Below are 19,550 nucleotides of genomic sequence, written 5' to 3' on the forward strand. Positions count from 1 at the left end.
CAAAAGGTAACATATTAAATACTCTGTTTTGCATCTTGCTAGTTTGACTTAATAAATCTTGGCAATCTTTCCAACTCAGGTCATTGAGAGCATCCTTTTTGGTTTTTTTTTTCTTTTAACAGCTGCAGAGTACTATTCCATTGTGTGGATGTTCCATTAGTTATTCAACCAGTCCCCTATGATGGACATTTGGGTTGTTTCCAATCTTTTGCTATTATAAACAATAGAGCAAAGAATTATCTTGAACATCATTTTGCACAAGTCTGCAAAATAAATTCCTAGAAATGGAACATCAGGGTCAATGGGTGTATGTATTTGTAAATTTGACAGATTTTGCCAAAAGGCCCTCATTAAGAATGTGCTAATTTACATTCCCACTAGTGATGTTTGAGAGTTCCCAGATCAGTGATTCTTAACATTTTTCCTTTAGATCAGTGTTTTCCAAAGTGCAGGTTGTGACTCAGTACTGAGTCATGAAATCAATTCTGTGGGTTGCAATCAGTATTTCTTAATGAAATAAAATAGGACAGCATATAATAGAATTAAGAAGAATAAAACAGAAAATACTACATTGCGGGGACCCAGTGCAAAAGTGGCAGTTTGAGAAACACCCAGACTATATGTGAAAGAGATTCATTTGCTAATCTGGGGGGAATGGCTGGAGGGGAAGTGGATAGCTGGGACTCTCTATGGAGACAGAGGTGCTGGTGGATGCCACTGTTGCGCTGTCCACCGACCCTGTTAACACAGGTGGGCACACGTGGACGTGGCACCCTCCTGCTGCCTTGCTAAGGCTGGCGGAAGCAAGGAGTTGTGGTGGTCCCCCAAGCCCTGGCTGAAGCCAGTGCGCGTGAGCTGTGCGGCATTCTCCTGCTCCCTTGCGAAAATCCACAGGCCTGTGCAGGCAAGGCACACTTCTCTCTTGCTAAAGTCAGTGGGTGCACAGACACGGCATTTTCCCAACTGCCTTGCCAAAGCTGGCAAGTGTGCGCCACCCCATACGTTCTCCAGCTGCTTCAGTAAAGGCAGTGGGCACGTGCCATCCACATGGGGGGTGTCCCTTGATCACTTTGCCCTGGTGGCCAAGGGGGCTTGCATTCCTGGGCTCCGCAGGACTGTAACAATTGGAAAGACAGTTCTTGGCAGGCCATCACCCTCAGGACACGGCACAGACAGCAGATGGAAACGCACCATCAGTCTTCCTGTGGAAAAGGCCCATTTAACCTGTCCTAGAGCTTCAGTCTGAGGGACAGGCATTGGGTTTGCCACACAGTTTTAGGGAATGCAAGCAAGGAGATACTGTTCTTGCACACTCCTGTGACCTTGCTACAGTTCAAGAGTACCTCCCAGAAAGAAGATTATGCCCTTGTCTGGAGCCCCAATTTTTATAACTGTCACCTGGGGGCCACCTCCAGATCTCCTGGTCTAGAGGCCCACAGGGATTATGGTTACAGCCCTACAGGACTATATATATTTGCATAATTTAAAACTGCTTCCTGAGTGTCTCACTGCTAATCGACCTGAAACTAGGTGCTAAATGAGATCTCTCCCTTTGGAACGCTGACATGCCTTGGCATACCCTCAACAATGGGGTTATATTAAGAATAAATCAAGTTGTTTAAACAATTACAAAGGTTCAGGAGACAACCAAGATATAGGGGAAAGTTGAACAATAAGGTTCATCACCTACACAAGGCCACTGCTTCAAGACTGGGAGAGTACCTGTTTCACCTAACACATGGAAAAAACACAGTCAAGAAAAATGAAGGAACAGAGGAATATGTCCCAAACAGAAGAAAAAGATAAAACCTCACAAATGGACTTTTATGATACAGAGATAAGTAATCTACCCCAAAAGAATTCAAAGCAATGGTTATGAAGATGCTTGCTGAACTCAGGAGAAGAATGAATGAACACAACGAGAACTTCAACAGAGAGACAGAAAATATAAGAAAGCACCAAACAGAAGTCCAGAGCTGAAGAATACAACAACGGAACTGAAAAATACACTAGAGGATTCAACAACAGACTGGTAGAAGCAGAAGAACGGATCAGCAAGCTGGAAGACAGGGCGAGGGAACTCACCAAAACAGAGCAGAAAAAAGAAAAAAAAATTTAAAGTGAAGATAGCTTAAGGAACCTATGGACAATGTCAAGCAGAATAACATTCACATTATAGAGGTCCCAGAAGGAGAAGAAAGACAGAAGCAGAAAACTTATTTGAAAAAATAATGGCAGAAAACTTACCTAACCCAGGGAAGAAAACAGCCATCCAGGCCCAGGGAAGTTCCAAATAAGATAAACCCAAAGAGATCCATACCAAGGCCCATTATAATTAAACTGTCAAAAGTTCAAGATAATAAGAGAATCCTAAAAGTAGCAATAGAAAATCAACCTATTATGTACAAGGGAAACTCCATAAGTCTGTCAGATTTTTCAGCAGAAACTTTGCAAGCCAGAAGAGAGTGTCATGATATATTCAAAGAGCTGAAAGGAATAAACATCCAACCAAGAATACTGTACTTGGCAAGATTATCATTCATAATAAAAAAGAGATAAAGAGTTTTCCACATAGGCAAAAGTTGAAGTTCATCATCACTAAACTGGCTTTAAAAGAAATGTTGAAGTGATTTCTTTAAGCTGAAAAGAAATGGCACTAATTAATAACAAAAACACTCGAAAGTAAAAATGTCACTGGAAAAGGTAAATATATAATAAAAGTAGTGGGTTAATCATTTCTAAAGCTAGTATGAAGTTTAAAAAAAAAGTAATTAAATTAAAACTGCAATAACTAGTTAAGGTATACATAAAAAGGTGTAAAATGTGACATCAAAAACATAAAATGTGGAAAGGAGGAGTAAAAATGTAGACTTTTGGAATGAGTTCAAATTTCCATTGTTATCAACTAAAAATAGACTGTTATATACATAGGATGTTATATCTGAACCTCACAGTAACAAAGCAAAAAGCTGTAGTAGATACACAAAGAAAATGAAAAAAGAATCTAAATATAACACTAAAGAAAGTCATCAAACCACAAGAGAAGAAAAAAGGAACAGAGAGAAACTACAAAACATCTAGGAAACAATTCACAAAATGGCAATGGCAATAAGTAGATACTTATCGATAATCACTTTAAATGTAAATGGACTAAATTCTCCAGTCAAAATACATAGAATGGCTGAATGGAAAAAAAAAAAAAACAAGACCTATCCATTTGCTGACTATAAGAGACTCACTTCAGATGTAAAGACACACAGACTTAAAGTGAAGGGGTAGAAAAATAAGTTTTATGCAAATGGTAACTAAAAGAAAACTCAAACAAATAGACTTTAAAACAAAGACTATAATAAAAGACAAATATGAGCATTGTATAATAATAAAGGGGTCAATTCAACAATAAGATAAAATATTTATAAATATTTATGCACCCAACATAAAATACCTAAAAATACACAGCTAATATTAACAGACCTAAGGGAGAAACTGATAGAACTACAATACTAGTGGGGACTTTAATACCCCACTTACACCAATGGATAGATCATTCAGACAGAAAATCAGTAAGGGAACACTGGCTTTAAATGACACATTAGACCAGATGGACCTAATAGATATGTACAGAACAGTCCCTCTAGAAGCAGCAGAATACAAGTTCTTCTCAAGTGCACATGAGACATTCTCCCGGATAGACCACAAAACAAGTCTCAATAAATTAAAGAAGCTTAAATCATATCAAGATTTTTTCCAGCTGTTTAAAATCAATTACAAGAAGAAAAGTGGAAAAATCACAGATATGTAGAAATTAAACCATGTGCTACTGAACAATCCCTGGGTCAAAGAGAAATTTAAAAATACCCACAGACATATGAAAATGGAAACAACACACCAAACATACCACAACATACCAAAATCTATGGGACACAGCAAATGCAGTTCTAAGAGGGACATTTATAGCCATACAAGCCTACCTCAAGAAACAAGAAAAATCTCAAAAAACAATCTAACTTTATACCTAAAGGAAATAGAAACAGAGCAAATGAAGCACACAGTTAGTAGAAGAAAGGAAATTATAAAGGTCAGAGAAAAAATAAATGAAATAAAGACTAAGATGATGATAGAAAAGATTAATGAATCTAAGAGCTGGTTCTTTGAAAAGATAAGTAAACAAAATTGACAAACCTTTAGCTCGACTCACCAAGAAAAAAAGAGATGAGCCTTGAGCAAACCAAATTAAAAATGAAAGAAAAACTAATAGCATAGAAAAACAAAGGATCATAAGAGACTATTGTGAATAATTATACGCCAACAAGTTGGGCAACCTAGAAGAAATGGATACATTCCTAGAATCATACAATTTTCCAAGACTGAATCATGAATAGAAAATCTGAATAGAGCAATTACCACTGAGGAGATTGAATCTTTTAGTCAAAAACCTCCCAACAAACAAAAGTCCAGAACCAGAAGGCTTCACTGGTGAATTTTACCAAACATTAAAAAATTTAGTATCTATCTTTCTCAAACTCTTCCAAAACATCAGAGTATGGAATGCTTCCAAACTCATTTTATGAGGCCACATTACCCTAATACCAAGATAAAGACATTACAAAAGAGAAAATTAACAGCCAATATCCCTGATGAACATAGATGCAAAAATTGTCAACGAAACATAAAGCAAACCAAATGCAACAATACATTAAAAGGCTCATACGCCATGATCAAGTGGGATTTACTTGTGGATGCAAAGATGGTTCAGCATCTGCAAATCAGTCAATGTGATACATCATACTAACAAAATGAAGAATAGAAATCTTATGATTATCTCAATCGATTCAGAAAAAGCATTCTATGAAATGCAACATCCACTTATAGTAAAAACCCTTAACAAAGTGGATATAGAGGGAATGTGCCTCAACATAATAAAGATCATATATGATAAGCCCACACCTTATAACATCATATTAAATGTTGAAAAGCTGGAAGCTTTTCCTCTAAGTTCAGGAACAAGACAAAGATGCTCATTCTCACCACTTTTATTCAATGGTACATTGTACTGGAAGTCCTTAATGGTGCAATTAGGCAAGGAAAGAGAAAAAAGGCATCCAACTGGAAATGAAGAAGTAAGACTGTCACTATTTGCCGATGATATGATTTTATATACTGAAAACCCTAAAGACTCCCCCCAAAAAACTATTAGAATAATAAATATCTTTGGGGTAAATAGATACAGATGTAGTGAAAAGAAGGGGCACATGCACCCCAATGTTCATAGTGGCAATGTCCACAATAGCCAAACTGTGGAAGGAGCTGAGATGCCCTTCAACAGACAAAGGGATAAAGAAGATGTGGTCCATATGTCCAATGGAATATTACTCAGCCATCAGAAAGAACGATTACCCACCATTTGCACCTACATGGATGGAACTGGAGGGGATTATGCTAAATGAAATACGTCAAGCAGAGAAAGACAATTATCAAATGGTTTCACTTATATGTGGAACATAAGGAATAGCATAGAGGACAACAAGAGAAGGAAGGGGAAAATGAAGGGGGGGAATCAGAGGGGGAGACAAACCATGATAGACTATGGACTCTGGGAAACAAACTGAGGGTTTCAGAAGGGAGGGGGTGGGGGGATAGGTTAATATGGTGATGGGTATTAAGGAGGGCATGTATTGCAATGAGCACTGGGTGTTACACGCAAACAATGAATCATGCAACACTACATCAAAAACTAATGAAGTACTGTATGGTGACTAACATAACAAAATAAAAAGAGAGAAATGAGAAATAATGGCTATTAAAAATTTTAATTTAATTTAAAAAAACTAACATAAATTCAGTAAAGTGGCAGGGTACAAAATCAATATACAAAAATTGGCTGTGTTTCTATACACTGACAATGAACTACCAGAAAGAGAAATTAAGAAAATACCCCATTTACAATTGTACCAAAAATAATAAAATACCTACAAATAATTTTAACCAAGGAGGTGAAAGACCTGTACACTAAAAACTGTAAGTCACTGATAAAAGAAATATGAAGAAGACACAAATAAATGGAAAGATATCCCATGCTCATGGATTAGAAATGATATTGTTAAAATGTCTGTATTACCCAAAACAATCTACAGATTCAATGCAACCCCTATCAAAATTCCAACAATATTTTTACCAGAAAAAGAATACACATCCTCACATGTGTATGGCACCACAAAAGCCAAAGCAATCATGAAATAGAAGAACAAATCGGAGGCATCATGCTTCCTAATTTCAAATTATATCACAAAGTGATAGTAGTCAAAACAGTATGGTATTGGCAATAGAACAAGCACTGATCAATAGAGCAGAATAGAAAATCCAGAAATAAACCCATGCATATATGGTCAATTAAATTACCAAAAAAAGGAGGCAAAAATATACAGTGGGGAAAGGACAGTGTTTTCAGTAAATGGTGTTGAGAAAACTGGACAGCTACATGCAACAGAATGAAACTAGACCACAGCAAAGGAAACCATCAACAAATGAAAACACAACCAACTAAAAGGGAGAATATATTTGCAAATCATATATCCAATGAGAAGTTAATATCCAAAATATATAATAACTTCTAAAACAATAGCAGACAAACAAACAAGCCAATTAAAAATGGGCAGAAACAGGAACAGACATTTCTCCAAAGAAGACATCCAGATGGCCAACAGACACGTGAAGAGATGCTCAACATCTCCAATCATCAGGGAAATGCAAATCAAAAAAACAAGATATCACGTCACACCTGTCAGAACGGCTAAAATCCACAACACAAGAAACAACAAGTGTTGGCAAGGATGTGGAGAAAAAGAAACCTTCATGTACTGTTGGTGGGAATCCAAGCTGGTGCAGCCACTGTGGAAGATAGTATAAAAGTTCTTCAAAAAGTTAAAAATAGAACTACCATATGATCCAGCCATTTCACTTCTGTGTATTTATCAGCAGAAAATTAAAATAGTAATTTGAAACGGTATCTGTCCCTTTATCTTCATCACAGAATGATTTACAATAGCCAAGATATGGAAACAATCTGTGTCCGTTGAATGAATAAAGAAGATATGGTGCATGTGCACACACACACACACACACACACACACAAATACTACTCAGCCATGAAATGAATAAAATCTTGCCATTTGTAACAACATGGAAGGACTTCGATGGAATCAGGCTAAGCAAAATAAATCTGAGAAAGACAAATACCATATGATTTCACTTACATGTGGAATTTAAGAGACAAAACAAATGAACAAACAAAACAAAAATCATAGATACAGAGAACAGAATGGTGGTTGCCAGAGAGGAAGGGGGTGGGGGAGTGGGAGAAAGGGATGCAGGGGTCAGGAGGCACAAATTTCCATTCATAACATAAGTAAGTCATGGGGATATAATGTACAGCATGGTGGCAAGAGTCAATTCTATTGTAGAGAATACTCGAATGGTACCAAGAGAATAAGTCCTAAAAGGTAACTGTGAATGATGACAGATGGTAACTGTGGTGACCATGGATGACCAATAGATTTACTGTAGTGACCATTTCACAATTTACACAAATATCGAATCATTATGTTGCACACCTGAAACCAATGTGATGTTACATGTCAATTACACCTCAATAAAAGAATTTTTTTTAAAAAAAGAAAATGCCATTTTGATTTGCATGTTTGGAGAACTTTCATTTCAGAGATGAGATATAGATGTACATAGAGATATACCCAGAAAACACACACACTAACTCACACACAGACACACAGAAACACACACACACACACACACACACTCATGCATGAATACATGCACACAGACATACATACACAGAGGTGTGAGACAGATCAAGATGGGAATTTTTTTACCATACACCATGGTCAAAAAATTTAAAATCTTAGTTCTTGAACCTCTTTAAGAATCTGAGAAAACTGCAGAAACTCTTCTGACAAAATGTGTCAAAAGTCTCTGACCTCTGGGAGGCCCGTGCAGGACCCCACATACACTACATTGCCCTGCAATGACTGGGAGTCCAGCAAGGACAGGCCGGTGGTGGGGGGCGGGGTTTGTCTTCACGTCCACCACAGCCAGCCTAGCTGGCAGTGAATGGGCATTCCCAAGACATCTGCTGCACTGAAGAAATGAACAACTGTCTCCTCCTGACATATCACCTCCGAGTGCCTTCTACTGCTCCCTCGTTTTCTCGGCCACGGTGAGACGGTCCCCCACCTGCTGCTTTGGTTCTTATGAAAAGTAAGGAGAAAGAGCAGATTTCGGGGAGGTAGAATAAGTAATATCTCTCCTTCGAGTCCACTGATTTCTTTTTTCCTCCGAGCCTATGGCTCCATCGAGAAATACAGCCATCAGAGAAAGACTGGGTGGGGCGGCGGAGGGAGGGAGGGGGAGCAAACTAGAATGAGAGGAACCGGCAGTGCGTGTGCAAAGGTATCCCAACAAACAGAGGAAAGGCTAGCCAGGGAGCTCAGGGAAGAAAACAGCCAGCCCGTTTTCTGAAGTCAAGAAGCTCTTCCTGACAGCTGGGAACAGGGGCCCAGGTCTTCCGGAGCCTTCTCCTGACACTGGGATTGCCAAGCACAGTTCAGAAGCCACGGAACAGGCGATTAAAGGAAAGCAGGTGGACAGCACCTCACACAAAAGCAACTAACAGAGGGTCTCAGAAGAGGGATAGAGGAGCGAATAAACATACAAAGGCCCAATGCTGGGGCAGGGGGTTGCCCCTGAGCCACCATCTCTGCTGTTCTTAGCAGAACAGAGGACAGAATGCGCCACGTTCCTTAAAGCGTTTTCCCAATGAGACAGCCTTCATGCTGACAGGAGCGGAGGCACTGTGATCTCCCACGGCCTGCCCCCAGGCCCCACCTGCCTGCCACCCTCCTCCTGAATGAACACTAACTCCAGGCTGTGAAAAGGAACCCAACCGTGTTGCCCACTGTTATTCTTCGTTTTATGCAGGAGGTGGTTGGGACAAGGGACACAGTCTGGGCAGAGGACGACTGACACACAGCAGGTCTGCTTTTCCTGGTCTCTGCATTAAATACGAAGCTGGGTAAGAAGATAACAACGTTAGAGAGAAGGAACAATGCTTGGCAGGGTGTGCCACACCTGTTCTATTTCCAGGCCCTGAGGTGAAAGAGGAAATTCAAAATGCTGAGTTTCTTTCCCAAGCCTTGTTCCAGGAGCTCAGGAATAATAGCCACTATTCCCCGGAACCAAATACAGTAAAAGACTGTTAAGTCTTTAAAAACCCAACACAAATATTGATTCTCCTCTTACCTAATTTCTTCCTTCTTTTGTTCCTGGTGGTGCTAGCTGGCACTTAAGAGCCCTGGGTTTAAAAGACTAGCGCACATGAGGTCATATTGATTTTCACCTAAGAACTCGCCTGCTCTTGAAGTGAGCTTACATCAGGTAAGCGGGGGTCCAGGTTATGGCCCGGTGGTCCCAGCCTGCGCAGAAGGGGCTCTTTCACACACTGACACTTTGTTCCTGTCAAAACAGAACTCTTCCTTAGAAGAGTGAAATATAAAATCCTTCAAGTTTAAAAGTTGAAGAGTAATTATAAAAAGTCATGGATAAAAAGATAAGCAAAGGTCAACCGCTACCCTTAAAAAAAAAACCCGGTCAACTACACAAGAAAGATGCAACTTCAGGCTATTTTTAACTGATACCATGACTTCTACAAAGGAATTGAGAGGGCTGTGTGTATCAGTAATTGCAATGGGATGGGAAACAGGTCCATCGAGGCCAACATACAGACTTAGAGGAGCAGCAAGAAGACATGTCTAAGTGGGCCATGGGGACTGGGTGGCCAGGGACAGCTTTACAGAAACATCTTATTACTTCCAGCAGTTTACCAGTTAGCTGGGAGACGGGAGTGGCGGAATAGAAGGCCTTTTACACACAGGCATGGTGAGAGATGAGGGAAGACAGGTAGGAGGGCCCAGGTGACATGAAGCCATGAATGCCAGGTCTTCCAGATCAGGGGACCCTAGGGCCCACTCCAGCGGATGTCCGGGGTACCTTGTAGTGAACACACACACACAGAGAGAGCGGTTCTCACAGCCATACCACCAAGGACAGCCCCAAGTTCCATCCTAAGTGGAAGGAACACAGCACCCACAAATGTCCATGTGATTTTGAGGCCAAGTGACTCTGTCAGGTGTGGTGCATGCAAAGTCCTGAGTGTGTCCTGCAGACCGTCCAACTCTGGGCCTCCAGGAGGACAGCCTCTGCCAGCTTGTGCCCTCTGGGAGCCCCTTTGCCTCCAGGAGGAGGAACAAGAGGAACAAGACTGTGCCATGGAACTCAGCAACTCAGCAAGAGAGATGTCTTGCTCCCAGGGTCCCAAGCCAGCCTTCAGTTTCTTGATCCCCAAACCCCAAGATCTGCAGCAGCCTGTCCAGCTGACCCTCCAGCCACTCCGTGGCCAAGGCTGGTGCTGCCAGGCCACCAGACCAAATTGGCTGATGTGGTTGGGAGCACTTTAATTAGTGTTCTATTTTAACTGATGATATGTTTTAATTGGTGTTTCGATTTAATTAAAGTTTTATTCTAATTGGGTATCTATTTTTTTTTAACTTAAAAGATAAAAGCCAAAGGAAGAATAACAGCCTGTCCAGAAAAATAAATCTATGACCAAACAAGCCAGTATCCCTGGGGCAAAACTGTGGTTAAGACAGGCAAAAGTCTATTTAAGGGCTCCAGAGAGACAGACTAAGGAAATCCATGGGATACATACCTCTGACCTCTTTGGGTCCAACTCAAACTGCTCCATCTCCCCCTCTGCTGACCCCAACTACAAACCTGCCCAACAGCCCCTTCCCCAGAGAGCCAGGTGCTTCTCTGGGACATCCACTCCTGTGCTAGACACCCAGGTGGTGTTGCCACTGAGCCCCACCACCCTTTGCGCTGGACCCCATGCTCCCGGCAGGCAGGGAAGGCCCTGGGCAAGCCCTATGCTTTCTTGCTTCCCAGCGCATCCCTCCCTCACCCAGGATGGTCAGCAGTATCTGAGACTCAGAATGGATCGTGTGAGGGGCAGCAGTGAGACCAACACGGACATTCTAAGGAATCCCTGTAGAGCAGAGCCCCTATCCTAGGCCTGGCTGGGAGGCTGCTAAGTATTTCGGAGGGCTCCTTTTCACCCCTCCAAAATGAATACCTTACGTAGATATTGAGAGGAAGGCCAGGGACCACCACCATATCACGCATGAGTCATTCTTTGAGCCCAACAGTGCCGAACACATCTTTCCCACCTCTGGGGGGTGTTCTCTTCCTGTCTCTCCCTGTCCCTCACCCCTACCCCCCATCCATTCCCTGACTCTTCCACATACCTTCTTTCCAGGACAGCTTCCTTTTCTGGAACCTGGCATGGCTCTCTTTATTCTGCGATCTGTTTGCCTCCCAAAGCTGGCACTGCAAATTCTCTAATTTGGATGACTGAAACTCAGGTCAATGTTCTATACATACAGGTGCACTGCCTCCTTGTCCCCGCTGACGTGGATCCCATCCCAGCATGTCAGGAAGCTGGCTTGCCAAAGTCACTCTTTCCACCCCCTTTACTGCTGATCTCAGCCACATCCCATGCACCTGACTGCTTGCTTCTTAAGCGCCCTGGCCCTCACCAACGCCAGAATGACACGATCAACTTTCTACTTCATTGTCTTCTTTTCCCTGGTCCAGAATCACCCCCTGCTCCTCCGAACCCCAGTGTGGCTCTGTGTGTATATATTCCCCCCAGCCCCAATGCCCACTACATTCACAATTCCTACACCCACAAACCCAGCCCTGCTCTCCTCCTGGCACTCCAGCCCACTGATTTCCTCCCATGTGCCCCATTCTTCATGCTCTGCCCTCCTCACCATGCCTGGTACACCCAGGCAATCACCAGCCGCTTCTTGGGGAAACACAAAAAGTAAAACAGGCAGCAAATGCACACATGCAGATTAAACAGTGAGCCCTGAAGTACTGCTTTTCATCCTATTAAATCCGGGGTGAGCCGGGGAGTATGGTGGGTGTGACGACTGCTGACAGGCTCTAGTGTCACTCACAGCGACAGCACCAAGTAAGCTTTTTGGAATGCATTAAGTGGAGCTGTTTCTTATGCTAGGGTTAGGTTTGGAGGTCCCTATGGTCAAAACTGTCCTTGAGAAACCCCCAGGAAGGCACCATGCTGGAGACCACCATGTCATCTTTCCATGTCTCCAAGCAGCCCAGAAACAGATGGCCCCTTTCTTTGGCCGGGTGCCAGAGGAAGCAGTTGGTATACACTTAGGTGCCAGAGAACACAAAAACCACGCATCTTTAACACCAGAATCTTTAATGAGGGTGTGGGGAGAGATTTCAAGAATGGGAGGCTTATAGGAGAGAGGTGGGATGAGAGGTCAGCAGAGCCTGTGTCCCTTACCGTGTGTGTGTGTGTGTGTGTGTGTGTGTGTGTGTGTGTGTGTGTGTATTTCTGCCCTTGCTGTTTTGTTAGAGCTGAATTATGGTCACTTACATGTGCGTGTGTTGCAACTCTGGACTTTGAACAGCTTTAAAGATATTCAGAAACAATCCACTCCTCAGACTTTACCAGAAAAAGAAAAAGCCCTATGAAGGAAAACTAAATACAGATATTCTTATCCCAATTTCATGAAACAGGGGAGTGGTTAAATATTACAGAGCCACTTGATGGACAATGACAAAGCGATCAAAAAATGAAAATTACAGGAGCGCCTGGGTGGCACAGCGGTTAAGCGTCTGCCTTCGGCTCAGGGCGTGATCCCGGCGTTATGGGATCGAGCCCCACATCAGGCTCCTCCGCTATGAGCCTGCTTCTTCCTCTCCCACTCCCCCTGCTTGTGTTCCCTCTCTCCCTGGCTATCTCTATCTCTGTCGAATAAATAAATAAAATCTTTTAAAAAAATGAAAATCACAGAGATGATGTAGAGCAAGGAAAATACGAACATTGAATTTGCGTGCACTGGACAGACTGGAAGAGGAGTCACCAAAAAATGAACTCGGGAATTTTATGATATAAATCATTATTGTAAAAAAGGAGAAAATTTGCAAATAAATGCCTGTTAATTGAATGAGGGATTGCTCTTGCGTAGGGAAATTCAAAGTCCTAATGGTGCAGCTGGCAGGCTCCGCAGGGACAGAAGACAAGGTCTTGAGGCTTAGGAGGAAGATTCCATGAATCCTATTACTGGCTGCTGCAGGCTCCAGCAGAAGAGAGTGGTGAGGGTGGGGATCTCAGCCAGGGGGTTGGAGGCATCAGGCTTCACGGAGCAGCACCCTGGGATGGGCGCTGAAGCCTGGGACCCCCAGACCCAGATCAGGGCACAGACCTGCCACACATCATGATCAGAGCTAGAACAGGCTGGAAGCTCCTGCCACTCCCCAAGTTAACTTCGAGCAGGATGATTGGGGTGGAAGGTGCTGCCCAAATGAGTTTCCTTTACATCTTCTGATAACCACCACCCCGAGGCTGTGTTGGAGAAGAATTTTCTGTACTTGGCAACCATCATTTGATGACTGCCCAGTGAGGCCTAAGGAGGAGAATTAACTAGAGCGGGAGGAAGGAGAGAAAACACTGTACCACATGTCCCTGGGTCAGCACCTAAAACAGTTAGCTAAGAGACGCTGACCAGAAAGAGGGCACAAGAAGTCAGGAGATGTTCAGGGTATTTTCCTGACCCAAAGAAGTGGGTGAGAGGAAGAAAAAGCCCTCTAAACCAGAGGTGAAACCTCCCTGAATTCCTCCTCCCCTTCCCCCATGGGTCTCAGCTCATGTGACTGTGCAGGTAGGGAAGACTTGGATTCCCATGCTCCAGTGGGGACGGCGCAGTGCTTCTGAAGGGTCTGCAGGCTGGTCTTTGGGGACCAGCTGGAGGCGAGTCCTGGCTGGAGACGGGCTGGCTGGTCCTGGCTCCAGCACCGTCGCTGACTCTGTGGTCACTCGCCCTCCCTGTGCTGTGTCGTTGCCTCAACCGTCAGATGGTTGGACTCGACCAGCTCTCAAGGGGACTTTCTTGTGCCTCTGTCTGTCATTTCCTGCTGTTATTTCTAGCAGCCTTTCCAAAGTAGAGAAGCTTTCCCGTGCCCTTTCCTGGAAGTGGTTTTTGGGTCAGGTTACGTAAGCTCCAGGCTCCTTATGTTGGGGCTGCTCTGTGGGCTGCTGATGGAACAGATTTTAAATCATCCCTTGCCATGTTGAGTGCAAACACACCATCACTTCCGTGCCTAACAGCACCAGCCATCAATGAAATTTCATAGTTAGCAGATGTTCAGCCTTAATTACCTGGACATCAGATACATTCTCCCTGTTTAATTACTCGACTGTGGGAGCCCCAAATGCCCTCCCATGTGCCACTTTGAGTGCTCACATAAACACACTCAAAGCATTGCCCTTGATTCTGACCAATTAGAGAACCAAATGAGCACTTGGGATGATAGCAGGACAGGCTTCTGGGCCCCAAGCAAGGAGGGCATATCACCCCAACCTACGATGATATGCTGGCATTGACAATAACGACAATAATGTTGATGGGACCATAATGCTTGCAAGAGAAAGTTGTCAGCCCCAAGCAGTTCTGGGAGAGTTAGGTGGGGGGATGGAATAAGCCAAGGCCCCCTGGATGGCTTCCAGAAAGCCTGCCAAATTGGTATCGTCTTTCATGAAATCATCCCAGACCAGGTCAGACCCACAACTGCAGTAATTTTTACTAACAACATTCACAAAGAATGATGTATAACCAAGATGCCAATGTGTTGCTTTCAAATCAAATGAGCACCCAACCAAGTAACTAGAAAACCTGTATCGGCTCACCGGCATACTCTCTCTCCCTATAGACAAGCTACATGGAGAGTCCCATCATCCAACAGGTACAGGCAGTTGATGATAGAATTAAATATTTAGAGCACCTGGGTAGCTCAGTCAGCTGGACACTCAACTCTTGTTTTCAGTTCGGGTCATGATCTCCAGGTCCAGGGATCTAGCCGGGCCCCTCCCCCCACACCCCCCCATTCCTGGCTCAGGCTCCGTGCTTAGCAGGGAGTCTGCTGGAGGATTCTCTCTCTCCCTTTACCCCAACCCTCCCCCTGCCTGTGTATACACATGCACGTGTATGCATGCTCTCTCTCTAATAAATAAATAAATAAATCTTAAAAAAAAAAAGAATTAAATACTTCACAGCATCAGGCTCCAGCAGGCTCTGCCTTCGCCTCCACCCTAGGGATGAACCAGGCATCACTTCTGAACAGGTACTTGAGACAAGCACTGCCCCTCAGCATGGTGCTGAGATGGACACTGCCAGTTTTGTTTCTGTTTGCATAATTAACCATCCCCCCCTTATCTAGTGCCATTGGGCCCAACTTCCTTGCTCTCTGCTCAGGGGCACACGCCAAGCTGGCATCTAAACAGAAGAAGCCACTGAATAGATCAGAGGCCAGCACCAAGCCCAGGGCTGACATCCTCAGCCAGTGAGTGGCCATGACATAGCCAGCTGGTAAGCTGACTCGCCAACCAGAATGCCTGCATCAGACGACGAAGTAAGACCTGCCAGGCTGAGCAGCTAGGAGGAGCCTCGGCCAAGTGGAAGCCAAGCTGGAAGGAAGGAGGAACTCAGAGGGAGGGAGAACACTCTGACAGAAGAGGGAGAGCGCATGCCTGGGGGGAGCAGACAGAGAGGCGACAGGCATGAGAGGAAACTCTGAGCCTCAGGCTGGGCAAGGAGCAGCCCGGGCTCTCCCGGGAGCCTGCCCCAGTGGACCTCACCGGGCACTGCCCTCCTGGGGCTGGCTCGCCCAGCTTCCCTTGCCTTCCCAGCATCAGGCCCTTACCACAACCCCCTGCCCAGTCACTTGGGAGGGTCTCAATTCCCACACTTCCTTCTTGAGATTCATTTTACGCAACAGAAATTCACATCCTTCAGTGAGATGTGCAAAAAGTAAAACCTTTTTTTTTAACCTTCCTTCTTGTCTAAATCAGTGCTGTCCGACAGAAATATAATGCAAGTCATATATATAATTTCAAGTTTTTCAGTGATCATATTATGACCAATAAAAGAGCAAAATTAATGTTAACAATTTATTTATCCCAATACGACCAAAATAGTGCCAGTTAAGCATGTACTCAATATAAAAATTACTAAGATATTTTATTCCTTTTTTTCATACCAAGTGTTCAAAACCTACAGTATATTTAACTTACAGCAGCACCTCTCAGTTAGGACTGAGCTGGAGTGGGGTTCAGGGAAGCGGAGCTATCCTCATGGGGTACGGCCATCTGCTCCTGTCCCCACCCACCCTGAGGGCCAGGCCTGCCCTCTGAGGGGAGGCTGAATCCCCCGGCTCACCAGGCTCACGCTCGCCTGCCCAGGGTGCCTCCGCTCCTGATGCAGCCGCACTACAGGCCTGGCCCCACTCCCCCAAACCTGTCTGTGGGTCTCCAAGCCCATGGCAACACCCCCAGCTTCCCCCATCCAAAGTGGGGCTCCGGGGCACTGGTACTCAGCTCCCCCTTGCTGCCTTCTCTTTTTGTCTCCCTCCAGGAACCAGAAGGGTTTCCTTATTTGTATTCCTGAGTGGATCCTAAACCCTCGTCAATTAAGGCTGCTGTCTGTGGTCAGGCCACTTGACTTTGGATCTTAGCTCCATCCGTTAGTAGCTACATGACCTAGAATATGTTACTGGACTCCTCTCTTCCACTCTTGCGTCATCTATCAAATGGGCATAATCCCAGTTCTACCATCTCATAGAGCTGCTTTGTGGACCGAATGGCAAATACCCATAAAACACTGAGAAGAGTGCATGCTACTGGGTCTGAGTTCAATAACATGAGTTAGGACAACGGAGCAGAAACTTCTCTACCTCCCAGCTTCCTTTGTCCCTACTGTGCAGTATGTTTCCCCCTTGGTGGAAGGGCTGCAGGGAAATAACCAAGCCTATAGATACAGAAAAATAAATCAGGAATATTTCTTTTATTTTTTAAGATTTATTCATTTATTTATTTATTTTAGAAGGCAAGAGAGCATGAGCGGGACGGGCAGAGGGAGAGGGAAAGAGAATCCCAAGCAGGCTCCACACCCAGCACAGAGCCCGACCAGGGGCTTGATTTCATAACCATGAGATCACGACCTGAGCCAAAACCAAGAATCAGACGCTTAACTGACTGCACCACCCAGGTGCCCCTATCAGGAGAGATTTCTAAACTATCATTCCCATGACAGTTCATATACTCAATCAGGTCACAGACCGATCTGTAACCAGGAGTCAGCTTGGTGCTTTAAGGTGACTTCTAATCTCTCTGCTCAGATGAGTGGTAGGTTGTCATTCAGAAACTACACATTCCCCCCACTTCTAACACTTCCTAGTTGCCCCAATGTTCTGTCTACAGGTTCAACAGGTAAGTTTCTTCCCATCTGACTGTGGCATCCAATGGGCACCTTTGAACTTCTTCCAGTGTGTTCAAAATCCCCTCGAGGACCTGCGGCAAGCCCGTCAGGGCAACTCCACCCCAGGGGTGCATGTCTCTCACCCCAGTCCAGAGCCCCTAGTTTCTGGGCAGCTCCCCTGGGCCTTGTCTAGGTTTTGGTTTAGGCCTTGCCTCACTCTGGGTTCCAAAGCATACTGGAAGTCTCTGCCTGAAATCTTACATTTTATTTTATTTATAACCCACTCTGGTCTAGAAGACGTAAGGTAGGTCTTACAAGAATTATGTAAAATACTGTGAGATATCTAAGCAACCACGTAAAAAAATATATGTTGTTATTTTATAAGTTGCCAGACACTATATATAATGTGGTGAAAATGTCTGAATATTGTGCATGTGTGTGCATGTGTGCCCACACCTATGTGTTGTGTGCTCACGCATGTCTAGGAAAGTCACAGGTAAGTGAAACACAACATTTAACAGATTGCCGCAAGGAGGGGTCAGGATTATAAATGACTTTGTTTTCTCCTTACACTTTTCTATATTTTCTTAACTTTCTGTAGAGCATCTATATTTGTTTTATAAGAAGAAAAGCAATAAAAAGCCTTTAAAGAAACACAGGTAAGAAAAAAAAAACCAAACCAAAAATAAAGCATAACTTGGAGCCCAGAGTGAGGCTAAAACAACTCATTTTCTATGGCCAAGCCACACACTCGGAGCTGGATTTTCTAACGGTCACTGGATGAGGAAACCCTGATCAGTTACCCGGGTCACGGGGTCCACAGGACATAAACCGAGTGATTGCTCAGAAAAGCCCAGCCGTTCCTGATACGGAAGCCTGAAGCAAATGCCTCCCCTGGGTGCTCACAGAGGACACCGTGAAATGCAGCGAATGCTGCCCATGACACGCTCCCAGTAACAGCACACAGAGTCTCCCGGGGCCACCCGTGGGAAGGCCCTCAGTGGCCAAAGTGCAGCGCAGTAAAAGCAATTCCTAGCGGAGTGGGAACCATGAGGCAGGGGTCACGGAGGACCGGCTTTAATCCAGAGGGAGACATTAGAGGATCAAGATGAGGACAGAGATCACCTTTCAGGGAGTCTCCTCCTCCGCTCGGCTCTTCCCAGGCTGGGCACAGCTCAGCTTAGTCGCCTAGGTCAGCAGGCAGGATCCCACACCTCTGCCCAAAGAGGCTGCAGACACCGACTCCTCTAGACTTTGGTTCATTCCACACACACTCGCTGAGCACTTCCTGGATGCCCCTATCATACAGTGACTCCCAATAACCCCAGACCCGTCACACGCCCAGGGTCCCAGCCAGCCACCCCCCGCCCCCGCCCCGACATCATCTTGGAGCTTGCAGCAAGACGAGCACCATTTTTTTTGCACGGAAGCCTTAGGTTAACCTCCAGGGCAGGAGAGGCACACGTGTGGCTGCTTGCACATCCACAGTATGGGCCCGTGGGAAGGACTCTGTGATGGATGGGCTCTGGGCCTGGTTGAGGAGAACGCACTTCACAGAGGTGTGATGTCGCTCCTGCGTGGAACCATGACTCGTATATCCCACCTCCGCTTTAGTTCTGGGTGGTGGGCCCAGAGCCTACTCTTTTCCCTATGCCTACGAGAACAGGCCAGAATACTGCTGGGCCACGTGCTTCTGGTGGTGGTCGCCCACCGGTGTGCCGTGGCTACCAACTCTCCAACCCCGCCCCAACCACAGACCTCTCCTCTGAGCCCCAGAGCTACACACCCGTGTCCAGTACCCCAAACGTGGCAGTCCTCCATCCCTTCCCATTTCAGCAAGTGGCACCACCATCCACTGGCTGTAAAAGCCAGAAACCTGGACGCCATCTCTGACAACTCCTCTGCCCTCCCTCCCACAGCCTTCACTAAAATCTATTGATCTTATCCCCAAAATGTGTCTGCCATTTCTCTTCCTTTCCAGATACGCTCTGAGAGGCTGCCCACAGGCAACACACAAACTGGGGCGTCCTCCCCTCGGACTGACCCAGCAGGGCGGGGGCCGCACGTCACAGAAGAGACAAGCGCACGGTGGCTCTTCCAGCCTGCCACCTGCCACCCTCTTCTGTCTCCCTC

The 19,550-nt window shown here is 44.9% G+C and overlaps 1 protein-coding gene across 1 annotated transcript in view; it reads right to left on the bottom strand.

Annotated features, from left to right (window-relative positions):
* Window positions 1-19,550, bottom strand: part of EPHB1 (EPH receptor B1) — a 425,223-nt gene that overhangs the window by 352,274 nt on the left and 53,399 nt on the right. The window lies entirely within an intron of this gene.

The sequence above is a fragment of the Ailuropoda melanoleuca genome, chromosome 6 (genome assembly GCF_002007445.2).
Source record: "Ailuropoda melanoleuca isolate Jingjing chromosome 6, ASM200744v2, whole genome shotgun sequence".
Lineage (NCBI taxonomy): Eukaryota > Metazoa > Chordata > Mammalia > Carnivora > Ursidae > Ailuropoda > Ailuropoda melanoleuca.